Source organism: Aegilops tauschii, chromosome 4 (genome assembly GCF_002575655.3).
Source record: "Aegilops tauschii subsp. strangulata cultivar AL8/78 chromosome 4, Aet v6.0, whole genome shotgun sequence".
In the NCBI taxonomy this organism is placed as follows: domain Eukaryota; kingdom Viridiplantae; phylum Streptophyta; class Magnoliopsida; order Poales; family Poaceae; genus Aegilops; species Aegilops tauschii.
This window is the reverse complement of record NC_053038.3, coordinates 279,666,793-279,683,385: the sequence shown is the minus strand read 5'-3', so window position 1 is coordinate 279,683,385 and position 16,593 is coordinate 279,666,793.

Here is a 16,593-nt window from a genome sequence, read left to right as displayed (position 1 = left end):
CATGATTCGGAAATTATTAGAATACTCTATGTGCTTCACTTATATCTTTTGAGTTATATAGTTTTTGCTCTAGTACTTCACTTATATCCTTTTAGAGCACTGTGGTAACTTTTGTTTTATGGAAACTATTGATCTCTCATGCTTCACTTAGATTATTTTGAGAGTCTTAAATATCATGGTAATTTGCTTAAATAATCCTAATATGCTAGGTATTCAAGACTAGTAAAAACTTTCTTATGAGTGTATTGAATACTAAGAGAAGTTTGATGCTTCATGATTGTTTCGAGACATGGAGGTAGTGATATCAAAGTTTTTCTAGTTGAGTAGTTGTGAATTTGAGAAATACTTGTGTTGAAGTTTGAAAGTCCTGTAGCATGCACGTATGGTAAACGTTATGTAACAAATTTGAAACATGAGGTGTTCTTTGATTGTCCTCCTGATGAGTGGCGGCCGGGGACGAGCGATGGTCTTTTCCTACCAATCTATCCCCCTAGGAGCATGCGCGTAGTGCTTGGTTTTTGATGACTTGTAGATTTTTGCAATAAGTATGTGAGTTCTTTATGACTAATGTTGAGTCAATGGATTATACGCACTCTCACCCTTCCATCATTGCTAGCCTCTTCGGTACGGTGCATTGCCCTTTCTCACATTGAGAGTTGGTGCAAACTTCGCCGGTGCATCCAAAACCCGTGATATGATACGCTCTTTCACACATAAACCTCCTTATATTTTCCTCTAAACAGCCACCATACCTAGCTGTTATGGCATTTCCATAGCCATTCCGAGATATATTGCCATGCAACTTTCCACCGTTCCGTTTATCATGACACGTTCATCATTGTCATATTGCTTAGCATGATCATGTAGTTGACATAGTATTTGTGGCAAAGCCACCATTCATAATTCTTTCATACATGTCACTCTTGGTTCATTGCATATCCCGGTACACCGCCGGAGGCATTCATATAGAGTCATACCTTGTTCTAGTATTGAGTTGTAATCATTGAGTTGTAAATAAATAGAAGTGTGATGATCATCATTTTATATAGCATTGCCCCAAGTGAGGAAAATAAATAAAAAAGAGAGAGAAAGGCCATAAAAAAGGCCCAAACAAATGAGAGAAAAAGAGAGAAGGGACAATGCTACTATCCATTTTCCACACTTGTGCTTCAAAGTAGCACCATAATCTTCATGATAGAGAGTCTCTTGTTTTTTCACTTTCATATACTAGTGGGAACTTTTCATTATAGAACTTGGCTTGTATATTCCAACAATGGGCCTCCTCAAGTGCCCTAGGTCTTCGTGAGCAAGCAAGTTGGATGCACACCCACTTAGTTTCTTTTGTTGAGCTTTCATATATTTATAGCTCTAGTCCATCCGTTGCATGGCAATCCCTACTCCTTGCATTAACATCAATCGATGGGCATCTCCATAGCTCATTGATTAGCCTCGTTGATGTGAGACTTTCTCCCTTTTTGTCTTCTCCACATAACGCCCATCATTATATTCTATTCCACCCATAGTGCTATATCCATGGCTCACGCTCATGTATTGCGTGAAGGTTGAAAAAGTTTGAGATTACTAAAGTATGAACCAATTGCTTGGCTTGTCATCGGGGTTGTGCATGATGAGAGCATTCTTGTGTGATGAGAATGGAGCATGACTAAACTATACGATTTTGTAGGGAGGAACTTTCTTTGGCCATGTTATTTTGAGAGGACATAATTGCTTAGTTAGTATGCTTGAAGTATTATTATTTTTATGTCAATATTGAACTTTTATCTTGAATCTTTCAGATCTGAATATTCATACCACAATTAAGAAGAATTACATTGAAATTATGCCTAGTAGCATTCCACATCAAAATTTTTGTTTTTATCATTTACCTACTCGAGGACGAGCAGGAATTAAGCTTGGGATGCTTGATACGTCTCCAACGTATCTATAATTTCTGATTGTTCCATGCTATATTATATTCTTTTTTGGACATTATTGGGCTTTATTATACACTTCTATATTATTTTTGGGACTAACCTATTAAATGGAGGCCCAACCCAGAATTGCTGTTTTTGCCTATTTCAGAGTTTTGCAGAAAAAGAATATCAAACGGAGTCCAAACGGAATGAAACCTTCGGGAACGTGATTTTCGGAACGAACGTGATCCAGAGGACTTGGACCCTATGTCATGACTTCAACCAGGAAGCCACGAGGTAGGGGGCGCGCCTACCCCCCCGCCCAAGGCGCGCCCTCCACCCTCGTGGGCCGCACGTTGCTCCACCGACGTACTCCTTCCTCCTATATATACCTACGTACCCCCAAACTACCAGATATGGAGCCAAAAACTTAATTCCACCGCCGCAACCTTCTGTTCCCATGAGATCCCATCTTGGGGCCTGTTCCGGAGCTCCACCGGAGGGGGCATCGATCACGGAGGGCTTCTACATCAACACCATAGCCTCTCCGATGAAGTGTGAGTAGTTTACCTCAAACCTTCGGGTCCATAGTTATTTGCTAGATGGCTTCTTCTCTCTTTTTGGATCTCAATACAATGTTCTCCCCCTCCCTTGTGGAGATCTATTCGATGTAATCTTCTTTTGCGGTGTGTTTGTTGAGACCGATGAATTGTGGGTTTATGATCAAGTTTATCTATGAACAATTTTTGAATCTTCTGAATTCTTTAATGTATGTTTGGTTATCTTTGCAAGTCTCTTCAAATTATCAGTTTGGTTTGGCCTACTAGATTGATCTTTCTTGCAATGGGAGAAGTGCTTAGCTTTGGGTTCAATCTTGCGGTGTCCTTTCCCAGTGACAGTAGGGGCAGCAAGGCACGTATTGTATTGTTGCCATCAAGGATAACGATATGGGGTTTGTATCATATTGCATGAGTTTATCCTCTACATCATGTCATCTTGCTTAAAGCGTTACTCTGTTCTTATGAACTTAATACTCTAGATGCATGCTGGATAGCGGTCGATGTGTGGAGTAATAGTAGTAGATGCAGGCAGGAGTCGGTCTACTTGTCTCGGACGTGATGCCTATATACATGATCATACCTAGATATTCTCATAACTATGTTCAATTCTGTCAATTGCTCAACAGTAATTTGTTCACCCACCGTAAATACTTATGCTCTTGAGAGAAGCCACTAGTGAAACCTATGGCCCCCGGGTCTATTTTGCATCATATTAATCTTCCGGCAACAAGCTATTTCTGGCATCGTTTTTATTTTACTTTCTTTACTTTGAATCTCTATCATAAAAATACCAAAAATATTATCCTATCATATCTATCAGATCTCACTCTCGTAAGTGACCGTGTAGGGATTGACAACCCCTTATCGCGTTGGTTGCGAGGATTTATTTGTTTGTGTAGGTGCGAGGGACTTGTGCGTGGCCTCCTACTGGATTGATACCTTGGTTCTCAAAAATTGAGGGAAATACTTACGCTACTTTGCTGCATCACCCTTTCCTCTTCAAGGGAAAACCAACGCAGTGCTCAAGAGGTAGCACAAGCTTATTAGCTTTGTCCTGTTTGGCGCTAAAATCCTCCAACGCTTGCTGTTGTACTAGAAAGTATGTATCTGAATGCTCCAGGGACTTCCGTAGTCCTTCTGCTTTTTGTCGCAACATAGTTGATCGATGTCTTTCAGCTTGTAGTTGAGACTCAGGAAACCAAAATGATTCAGACAGTGAGTTTGAATAGCTTGTGCAAGCGGTAGTGGCCAGTAAGTCGAACACTAAACCAACACAGGACTTTGGGGTTGTCTCACTGTCTTCAAGATAGTCTTCCTTAGCTATTTTATCAGCTTTGTTGGAGACCAACAAGGATATCTCACTATCCTGAACCTTATCTTCTACTTCCTTCACCATTGCTTAATAAGGCACTCTTCCCCAATATTCTGTCAGCATTCTAAAAGAAGAAACAAGCAGACACATAACAGGTTTAGCATGTACTAGTATATGAAACTCATTTTGGTGAACTAGTCGATTAGTAAGGTGGACAGGATTAAACTACCAAGTCTTCTATTGCCAAGTACTAGTACATAATAAAAGCATCAAACAAACATATACCTATGTCCTCTGGTCACTGCACTGTCTCGCCAAATCAAAATAGAGACACGGTTCAAATCATACCAGTTCAAGACAAAGCAGCAGTGAAAGAATACAAAGCGTGGGAAACTACACGTCACAACAAGATTTCAGATGGGTACGACGGGTCTACATGTACAACAACACTATTGGCTCTGTTGTGATGCTAGTAATGTGCATGATATGAGAAGTCAACTATATACACAATTGAAATTGAAATCAACAAAGCTATTGATAAGAGCAAACCTGTTAAAGAAACATGCGTGAACATACCTGTTGTGCCATTGGAGTTTCGATTAGATCCTTCAATTTAAAAATAAGTTTGTATGAGTAAATACAGTGATACAAGAGCAAAGCAGTATGCACGATAGCAACAAAATCTTAAATTAGAACAGTTGTTCTTCAGGTTTAAGCACTTTTTCTACATGAATAGAGTACAATAAGACACAAGAATACAATACTTAAAAAAATGAGCTCATAGACCTTACCACATTCTTGGTTCGGGACCAGTACAGAACAAGGCGTTCCCAGTCATCGTACACTAAATGTGTCTCAGGAGAACGTAATGGAATTTGATGAGTTTCTTTGCCCGTGAAGTACGTTTTCTTCAGGTAATTCCGATACTGCCACCAAGCATTCTTGAAGATAGCATAGGTATTAGCACAGGTTACCTCATCCCGAGTTTCCAAATCGGTCCTTCTCTAAAAAAGGGAAAATGTGTTGTATTATAACCATCATGGAGGTAGAATGTACGGTACAAAGCAAAGTAATTGCCATGAATAACATTACTTACACATAACTCCTGGACAAACACCTGCAACTGGCATTTTCCTTCATCTTCAGTATAATATTTCCAAGATAGGAAGATACACACATAGGATTTAACAACATAAAATGCGATAGATGCTAATCTACGACTGGCTGGTTGTGCTTCCTCCACAGGAATAGGCGTACTAACTGGTGGAGTTGGGGTTTGCCGTGGTAGCACTGGCCCTTTGGGCACTGGAGCTGCCTTACTAACTGCTCTTGTTTGGGAGCTTTGTGGTGGAGATGGTGTTGTGTCAACAGGAACTGGGTTACTATCTGCTGGAGTTGGGGTTAGATTGGGTGAAGTTGGTTCTTGGTCCATCGCAGTAGGGGTACAACCTGCGTGGGTTTGGGTTATGTGTGGTAGGGCTGGTTCTCGTGCATGTACAACCGGGGTGCTATCTCCACCAAGAGGTAGCACTGTTTTATTTGAAGACCGTGTTTTTAGTCCGCTAGATGCTGGCATCACCCGCTCCAATTCAAATGGCTGATAAACAGGAAACATAGTTGAATGTACAGACATTGTATGAGAGACAGATGCAATAGATAATGTGGAAAAAAGAGGACATCAAATAGTTGACATGTATATTGTTTAACTAAAATGGATAGCATGAGATAATTTCACATATATGATGTCTATCTAAACTGGATAGCATAGCATAACATAATTCAAAGATATGATGAATAACTAAAACGCCGTGCCAAGTTAGAGCATACACCTCGGCGGGGGAATAGGACTGGTCATCTGTCTCTGAATCCATCTCTGAGGAGCTATCGGGACCCAACAAGAGATCTGCTTCGACAGGTAGCACTGTTTGCTCTGAAGGCCTTGTTTTCACTCCAGATTTTTCAATCTCCCACCCAAATGGCTGATTCACAAGAAGAGTAGTTTAATGTACAAACATTGTCGACAAATGGAAATGTAATGATGAAAAGGATGGGCAAGATATCATTCAAACATATGATGCCTGGTTAAACAGGATGGCATTGCACATTTCACATATATTATGGCTGGCTAAAAGACATGAGACTGCATAATTCCCATATATGATATAGAAACTAAACAGGTGGCGACAGAACATGTCTAAACTAAGCAGATGACATATATGATGTCAAAAGTAGGCACTGCAAGGCAACATATGCATGATATGACTAACATCATCATGCCAAGGTAGAGCAAACACCTTGGGGGGTAAATAGGAGTGGTCAGCGGCGTCGGAATCCGCCTCAGAACAGATATCTTCCTCTGGATTACAATCTGGAGAGGGGTGGGGAGGGTTTGCCATTGAACCCACGATGGAGTGATGTCTGCATGACATTGTATTGTCGCGCAAAACTCTTCTCTTTTTCTCTACATGTTCAGCATGACCGTGTACAATATCTGACATGCATACGAAAAAACTATGGTGAGATTATGTAAGGAGAGCATGCAGAAATTTAGAGTGATGGTAACAACCAGTGGATGGATCCAAAAATAATGATAGCAGGCTGATGATTGCTTTAATTTAATAAAAACACAGATGATGATTGCTTTACTATTTGTTTCCCACCCAAGATGAACAACATAGGCATACCCTAGGTGAACTAGATACTAGACAGAGATACTATTCATTGCTTCCATGATATGTGCCCCACAACTAATTTAGAACTCAAGTTTGAACATTAATTTGGACCTGACTTGGAGTCCAAGAGGTGAACAGGACGATAAAGTAGCAGGTAATTTTAAGCAATGCATAACATAAGTAGAATCAAAAGAGTGCGACCTCTCTTGTGGACCCGTGTACTCCTCAGGTTCATCTGCTGAGTCGATGATGGTGATGCCGTTGCAGTGGGTGCCGGCGGCAGGGAAGGAGATCTGAGGCGGCGAAAGACGGTCAGGAGTCGTGATGTCTGGTTTGGTGGATGTTTCTGTCAATGGAGCAGCTCAGGTGAGGTGGACGAAATCGCGGCAGGAGCAGGACAAACGACACAAAGATCCCTTCGACACCTACCTATAATTGAAGTAATTCTGTTAGGGCTCATTTGGCTTGCATGATTCTAAAAACGCAGGGATAGGAAAAACACCGGAATAGGATAGGAATGCACATGGTAAACAGAGCATTTGTAAACACAGGATTTCTGTCAACTTGGGTGTTTGGTTTACATGAATTGGAAGAGCAGAGGAATGCAAAGAAACATGGCCAAAATAAAGTGAAACCATATGAAAGCGTGTACAGTTAGAATGTTATTCTGCCACTAATGCACTTGGTCTTGTTTTCATGCATAGGATTTTGAAAAGTAGGTCCAGGTGGAAGTTTTGCTTCATTCTTTTCAACAAAATGCATGAATAATTGAATAGTAGAGTGCCATTGGAAAATTCCCTATTGCTATGTTTTTCCGTCGAACCAAAATAGCCCTAATGGATCGACATGAATGTATAGTAATAAGTGATGCAACAAGTGTACAACCTCTTTGCCGTAGCCGTGTCGACCTCAACATCATTGGGATGGTCGCTGAAGCAGTTGAGGCAGAGGTGGCTGTCAGAGGTGTGAAGGAAGATCTGAGGAATCTGTAGACGGCGTCCAGGGCACTGCTCTGTTGTGATGGATCGTTCTGTCGTTGGAGCAGTTCCGGTGAGCCGTAAGACGTCAAGGCTGAAGCAGCACAAGACAAACATCATCAATATCAAGTGGGATTCTAATAGCATCTCCAATAGATGATGTAAAATAGATGTAAAATTTACATCAACAAAAACCACCTGACTACAACAGATGAGGTAAAAACTGTTGACTCTGAACTTAACAGTCGAAACTAAAATTTACTGTGGAATTTGAATGTTACTGTCGAAACTGAACGCAATGGTAGCAGAGAGGCACTTGACATGTAGTTTAGGGAGGGCCTGCAGTTCATCTTCAACCTGCAACCCCCTGAGCCGCCAGGCACCATCGGCCGAACCACCGGCCCTAGCGCCGCCTCGCTGCCCCAAAACAACTCCCCACCGCCGGTCCGCTGCTGCCCCGGCCAGCCCTATAGCCCCCGCCCCCACCCTAAACCCTAAGATAGATAGTGGGCTACCTCTCCGGCAAGCCCGCGTTCCCGCTGCGGGTGGTTCTTCCTTAACTCCGGCGAGCCCCCCCACCCCCTGAAAATCGACTGACCCAAAAGTCGATTCAGTCGACTGAAGTGTAGCTAAATCGGAGTAGAGCAGCAGCACGAGCAAGGGGGAGAGCAGCAGCAGCAGATCCGGCTGGTATGGACGCCGCCGCCGAAGGGGCCTCGCATTGGGGGAGAGCCGCTGTGGAGATGTCGCCCGCGGCGCCGTCTTCAAGGTAGCCGCTCCATGGGGGTGCGGGATGGAGCACCGTCGGCGCCGGGAGGTCGAGCTAAGGAGAAGGTACGATGCGATGAGTGTACAACCTCTTTGGTGGCACCGAGTAGGCCTCGGCTTCGTCCGAGGAGTCGGTGAGGATGCTGCGGTTCCGGTGGAGCAGGTTAAGGTGGCGCCGTGGGGATGGAGCAGCCGCGATAGACGAGGTGATCGTCGGAGCAGCTTCTTGGAGGTGGAGGACGGGGCGGCTGAACCAGCGGGACGACGAGATGGACGACGGATCCTCATCCGGGGAGGTGAATGAGGGACGTTGAGCTATTGCGGTGGACGACGTCGTCGAGGAAGATGCTGGGCAGCGGTAAGGTGGCGGACGGAGGAGGGTGGGGTTTCGCGGCTGGAGCGGAGAGGTTATGGCAGCCTAGGATTTCGAATGGCAAAAAGGAGGCGATGGGAGGGGGTGAAGCATGACTTAGGGACGCGCTTGTCCAAAATGTAGGGTGTGTTAGAAAAGTACCCCCACCGATTTGAACTAGCGGCCCTTTCGACCCAGGGTTAGAAGGGGGATTTCGCGTGTCGGGATTTGGCAGCTGGAGGGAGTTTTCGCGCGCGTTGTAATTTCGGGATAGCAAGGCGCGGGTTGTGAAGGCGCCAGGTTTGGGAGCACGATATCTGAATTTTTGGGATATAACAAGGCGCGGGTTGAATTTTAGGGACAAGCCTAACGTGTAATATTGTACTTGTACGTACCAAATCAATTCGCACTTCCCTCAACCAAAAAGAAAAGGAAAAAAATAAAACTATTCACACCACACAAAGAGAGAGTCTTGCGCCGTTATACTATAAGAATGCTATTCAAAGCTACTCCCTCCTTCAATCTATATAGGGCCTAATGCGTTTTTCGATGCTAACTTTGACCAGATATTAGAGCAATAATATATGACATGCAACTTACATAAAGCACACCGTTAAATTCGTCTGTGAAAGGTTCTTTCAATGATATAATTTTCACATTGTGCATGTCATGTACTATTAATCTTGTCAATAGTCAAAGGCGGTCTTAAAAAACAGATTACGCCCTATATAGATGGAAGGAGGGAGTATGAAGCCATGTTATGTCCAATTAATTTTTTTTCTTGCCGTATAATGCATGTAACCTACTCATACCAACATTTTAGTGCAATCCAAATGTCTATACTACCGCTGCAATTCGAACTGAATTTGAATTCGTTTCTCTATTTCAATAAGAATCTACAATCTTGATTGTTGCCAACTTCAACCATCATTCGTGTATTACCTTAATAACACACCACATGATTACTATAGAGATAGATATGAACTATGTGTACTACATGAACTCGAATTCTATTTTTTGAATACACTTGATGTTGATTCCAAATAATAGTACATTTGATGTACTAACTATATATTCATAATCTAAACCATGTTCCATACGTGTACACCGTGTTTATCACACATAGTATAGTGCCCCGCCCCCTACATTATGACAAGTATTTAGACAGCTGCAAAAGCCACACATTAGCCCAAATTATGATCAATGTTCTATATATTATACGTAGTACTAGCAAGATGCCCATGCGTTCCACAGAGCATCAACATGATCAAGGGGAGGCCTAATTTGCAAATATGGAGAGGGGTGTGGGTATCGTTTTTCAAAATTGCCATAGTTTCCTTCCTATCCGTCAGATATAAATCGGACGGCCTATATTGCAGGATGGTAGGCACACCATCATCAGCAACTCCGTTTTTTATAAGAGTAGAGATAAAATATATTATATGTAGTATAACATGTTCATAACCACACCATGTGTATCACCGTTATATATATTCACACATGCATCGGTTTAAAACACTATGATAAATTCTTCAAATATCTGAATTCGCTTTTTATAATGAAGTATGATCTCTATTCGTCTTTTACACCCACACAATCCTCTTATCTTTGTAGCTAGCGCTAACTTTCTCTCGTGCATGCACAAGCCCGCATCCCTCTCACCCTCCCTCAGCATTCTCTAGCTCCATCGTGCAAATTCGTCTTTTCACTTTAGGTCGTTCACCCACGATGTGTGTAGGCCCCCCAGCTCCTTCTTTACGGCACACATCGATCGATATGCCTCTCTAGCCAGGTGTGCCTAGCACAAACACAAGCTTCGCCTCTTCTCTTATCACCGTCCATGCCTCACTCCCACCACTCTTTTCATCGATCTCGTACTCGCACACTCCTTCCCCCTTGATATAGTATGACTCTCGCACCACCTCCTAGATGCATCCCACTCTCTCTATCCTTCTCCCCGTGCCGCATTTGCTTCTAACACACACATGCATGTATACCGATCGATCTCCCAACATATACCTAGGTCGACTTTAACTATTCCCCCCCCATATGTCTAGCAAGCCTATCCCACCATTTGTTAGAAGCAACTCCACTACCACCCCCTCCAACACTCTAGCTCTGTCTCTCTCCCAACCTTATTCCTCTCCTACACATATGCATGGATGCCGATCGATCTCCCTTAATACATGAGGTAGATCGATCTCCCTTAATACATGAGGTAGGCCTCTCTCCTCCTCCACACATATACCAGCCATTGTACCTCTATAGTTAATTAGGCCGCCCTCCCCCCACCACACACCGATAGTCGAGCGCTGTAGGTAGGTATCCATGCCATAGAGACAAACTGCACCTGTCCCCTCTCACGTTCCAGTAGGCCAGCCACTCTATATTTTTGACGTGGGCACACACAAATTCGATGGCACTCTTTATCGATCGCGCGCGCACACACACACACACACATCATCCGCCTCTTCGATTCTATGGACACCTCAAGCCAATGATACCTCCACTCTCTTCTCGTGGATCGCCCCCTCTATATCTATGATATATCTAGGACTCTATTTCACACACATTGCATATGTTACATTTTTTGATTGACCCCCCCAAAAAACTCTCATGAATCCACACACTATATCTCTCTACGTTTGTATCTCTCTCACACGACCCCACGTAGGTGGTGTACGTATACACGAAGAGAATAGGTGCACCCTGCACGTACTCACGCTTCATGCCCAGCCACACCCGCGCGGGTACACGGTGGAGCTCATTTCTGTATGAAATGGCAGCCCACGTACTAATTTAAATGCGTGTAGCGGTTGCTTACCTACGGAGGTCGTGTACCACGCGTGCACGAAACAAAGTTCGACTTGATGCGTTGGCGCGTTATTTTTAAATAAAGTTATATCGCTCAATGGCACGTACACAGAATATAAAATGATTTTTATGGAGAAATAGGTAGTCCGCTCCACTATATACAATGGAGCCTGCATGCCTGGTTTGTCTCTCTTCAGAATATCTCACACAAGGTTGCGGTGGCATCTCTCTCTCTCTCTCACCGTTGGTCACTGATCCGGCCGCATCTCGTCCGTCGGTGGAAAGGGAGGACGTGCATCATTTCTCCGTATGACGGCACCGAGGTAGCACGTCCTGATCGGCGGTACACGCCGTTCTCTCTAACCAAGCTCCGGCGCGGTAGGGCCTACGCCACCTGCTCGCTGCCGCAGTATGGGCAGATTCCGCCCGCCGCCGCTCACCTAGTTAGATCCCGACGACCTCCAGGTATGCCCTCTGGCCTTGCTCCACTGCCCATCTTCCCACGTCGCTGCACGTGGATCTTCCATAGTTCTTTGCCCAAAACGTAGCTTGTCCGGCGTACTTTCCTTATTGCAATCTAATCCTCACACTGTTTTAGACAAACACAACCGTGTTGTTATCTTCCCTTAGGACAAGGAATATGATTCTTTTTTGTCATCGCATGTGTCGTCAACTGTTATTGGCCAGTAATTGTTTCCTTTCTACCTCTTTTTTGCAAACAGGGCTATCCATTTCACCTCGTTGCTATTGCGACCTTTTGGTGAACTGCACAAATCATTTTTTTTTCTTAAGAGTATTTTGTGCAGTTCTACCAAAATGTCACACGGGTAATGTCTCTACATTTCAGTGCGACTGCACAAAGGGAGATTGGTTTTGCTCTATCCTCCTCGTCCAACTCCGAGCCTAATCTTATCCAACTAGTTAGTCTTAAGAGAGACTGCAAAGGTGACCAGCTTCTATTTGTGTGTTTATTGTTTCATCAGCAGTCCTCTATTATCGTAATCACACTTAATATCTTTCGAACAGGGACGCTCAGCTCTATTTTAGTGGAACTGCACAAAATGATTGGAATGTCGCATGCTCGAGACAGCTACTTTTTTCCCAGCATGCCTTGTTGATTTAGACAGAGCTGGGGGGACGTTGCTGCCAATGAAAGCATGGATCAATTTTAGTTTAACACCTTCTCACAACTTTGTCTTTAGTTGTGATGTAAATATTAGCTCTGATTAGCAATGAAGTTAGTTTTTTATTGTTTCCGAAAGAGCATAAATGGCAAGACACACGAAACAAAAGCTGAAAGCTCACACCATTGTACAATTTCATGTCGCTGGAAAATTATTTGTATAGTACGTCAATTATGTAAACAAATGCTGGAAGCTTGATAGCATTGCCAGAAGCCACTTTGGCATCCGGGTCCATGTGCCATGCACAAAATTATACTCCTTTGTTCCTAAATATTTTTCTTTTTACAAATTTCAAATGGGCATATTATAGAGTGTAGATTCACTCATTTTGCTTCGTATGTGTACTCCCTCTGTTCCTAAATATTTGTCTTTCTTTAGATTTCAACAAGTGACTACATACGGAGCAAAATGAGTGAATCTAGACTCTAAAATATGTCTATATACATCCGTATGTCGTAGTCCATTTGAATCTCTAAAAAGACAAATATTTGAGTAGTCACTCGTTGAAATTTCTAGAAAGACAAATACTCCGGAGTATATTTAAGAACCGAGGGGGTAGCGCACAGCCGCATAGGAGACTCAGACCGGTCTTTGCGCCGCATTAATAGTGAGAAATGAGCAGTCAAATCATAAGCCCCACCTTTCCCACTGTAAGTTTCTCGGAAGAAGCAACCATCAATACGCTCTTCTTTGGCCCTGTTTGGATACTCTAACTTAGTTAGAGGTTAGAGTTAGATTCTAACTCTGATCTAACCCTGAACTAACTCTAACCAAAGAGGTGTTTGGATGGCAGGGTTAGATTGACAATAAATGCTCTTTCTCAATCATTTGGCTGAGAGTTGCGCTGACCGTGGAAGACCGGGACGCACCCGGCAAGGAGCCCGCCGGCCGAATCTTCCATCCCTGCGCAAGGAGCCGCGCTGGCTGAGGCCGATGGGGACCGGGCATGCAAGGAGCCGTGACTGCTTACCGGCGGGCGGACGGGCCGTTGGGAGACGATTGGGTTGGAATGGGAGGATAGGAGGGGGCTGCTGCAGGGAGAGTGAGAGAAAAATGTATTTTTTTAATTGTCCCCAGGAGAACTAACCCAAATAAGCACCTCTTGGATGGGTTAGTTTTTTTGGATGGGGTAGATGCATCTAACCCAAACTAACCCTCCCTGTTTGGATATTTTTGGGTTAGTTGAGTCCAAACTAACCCAAACTAACTCTAACCTATGGATCCAAACAGGGCCTTTGTCAGGACCCCGATCCTAAGTCACACCGATCTAGCATGTAACACATCATATCACTTTGCGGCCTCATGCACGGTATTCCCACGGGTGCCACCTTACCTCGCCCGGGACTGTTTGCGCCTTTTGGCTTAGGTATATGATACTTTCGCTAGCATCCATATGACAAAGAACCCGGGCCGACATGACTAGTCATGAACCCAAAGTGGCACTAACTTACGGGGACAGGCATACATGAACCAGCATCGAACGTGTCGGTCATCAGCGTGTGAATCTGGGTTGTAGCAATGGGGCTAACAGGACTCCAGGAACTCGAGCTGTAGCAGGCTAGCAGGACTCCGGAAGTCACCGCGTGACATTTCCCCGAAGGGACAGACATAGGAACGAAGTGGATCACATGCCGGCTAGTCTAGGTGTTCCAGAGCAGTAGTAACTGGGCTAATAGGACTCTGGTAAACCAGGCTATAGCAGACTACCATGGCTCAGTGGAAGCACCAGACTACATTTCCCCATAAGAGAGGCTACCAAGGATAGACAACCAGGTTGTCGGATCCCACACATACCAAGCATTTCAATCCTACACACAATATGCTCGATATGTGTAAATATAACATGGCATCACAAAAAAACTCTACGACTCAAAGTATTTATTCATTAGGCTTCGAGGAGCCTAGTATTACAATCATGGGTCTCAGGAACCAACATTCAAGTCATACAAGCAATGTGCACAAGCGGAAGCTTAACTTGTCTGAGTACAGACAACTACAAAAGAAAAAGCTGAGAAGCCTGACTATCTACAAGACCCTGCCGAGGGCACAAGATCGTAGCTGAGGTAACAAGCTAAACGTCGAAGTCCACGCGGAACTACTAGCGAGACTGAAGTCTCTCTGCAAAAACATAAATTAAGCAAATGTGAGTACAAATGTACCCAGCAAGACTTACATCAGAACTAACTACATATGCATCGGTATCAACAAAGGGGGGTGGTGGATTTTAACTGCAGCAAGCCAGCTTTGACTCGGTGGCTATCATAAACTACGACTGCAAGTAACTCTTTTGAGGTGGCACACACGAGTCCACATATTCACCATATCAATACACCACTATGGATCCGCTCCCGTCTACCAACGAGAACGCCATCCATAGCACTCACGCTTATCATGCAAGTTTTAGAGTATCCACTTCAAGTTATCTATGAACTGTATAGGCAACCCAGAGGTCCTTTACCGTGGACGCGGCTATTCGAATAGATCAGTTATAACCCTGCAGGGGTGTACTTCTTCACACATGTTTCCACCACTTAGCGTCTGCACACGACATGTGCTCGGCAGACTTCAAGCGAAAGCCGACATGGGTGTAGACCACGACCTGACTAACCACACAAGTCTCTAGTCTAGGTTTATCGCCTATTCGGGTTCCATCCGCGAGGAGATCCGACCGGGGTTTCGCTCACAGCCCCAAACGATGTGTGCAGGGTTCCCGAGACACCAAACGGGCGCCCGGTACACTGTACCATGGTGTATCTACGCATCATAGCCCACCCCTAGGGTCAGCGCTACACACGGCCTCCAACACATATCCTACAAACACCAGAAACTAGTTGCAACTCCTGGACAGAGGACAGGGGCGGTTAATAAGTCGAGCAGGGTCATATTTCAGGGCCCAATGTGTGGTAGTAGCTGTTCATGGATCACAAACACAGAACTCAGTTCCCGAGGACGGTTTCAATGAGACAACACACCATGTACTCCTACATGGCCTCTCACCGCTACCTTTACCAAATCGTGTTCACACACTTAGCTCACACAGAGTAGGACATGTTCATCACCATTCCAATTCATCCCCGATGAATCAGACCTGACTCAACTCTAAGCAGTAGGAGGCATGACAAACAAGCATTAATGAGTAGGCACATCAGGGCTCAAACAACTCCTACTCATGCTAGTGGGTTTCATTTATTTACTGTGGCAATGACAGGTCATGCAGAGGAAAAGGGGTTCAACTACCGCATCATGTAACAGTTGAATCGTTGTTGTCCTAATGCAGTAAAAGAGAGCAGGAGCGAGAGAGTGGGATTGTATCGGAATGAACAAGGGGGTTTTTCTTGCCTGGCACTTCTGAAGATAGCATTGAGTCATCATTAGTGTCAACAATCACAGCATCGGAACAACGTCTACCGAGGGGGAACAACACCAACAAATAGAGAAGAAACACGATCAATGCAATGCACAATATGGTGCATGATCATGACATGGCAATATGCTGTGATTTGAGCTAATGCAGCTAGTAACAGAAGGGTTTGACTTGATTTGAACCAAGGGTTCAAATTCAAACTCAAGTTATAAATTTATAAAGTGCATTATCATGTTTTGATATGAACAGCAAGGTTAAGTTTCTTTATCATGCATGAAACCAGTACCAAAGGATAGATTGGATTTTCTGATCATTTTTCATATATATATATATCTTTTCATTTGGAGTTACGGTTGATTTTCTATGATTTTTAGAAGTTTAGGCAATTTTTTGGATTTTCTAATTATTTAGAATTAAACTAATTCCAAAAATGCACTACTGCGCCAGCACTATGTCAGCATGACGTAAGCGTGTCAACGGAGGACGGTCCAGGTCAAACCTGATGTGTGGGGTCCACGTCCACCAATCAGTGACCTAGTGCTGGTTAGTGTCGCTGACAGGTGGAGTCAGGTCAATAGCCACGTCAGCAAGTCAGCACTGACGTGTGGGCTCGGTCAACGAGTGACATGGCCAGGTCAGACTGACCTATGGGGCCCGTGTGGTTAGTTTAGTCTAAA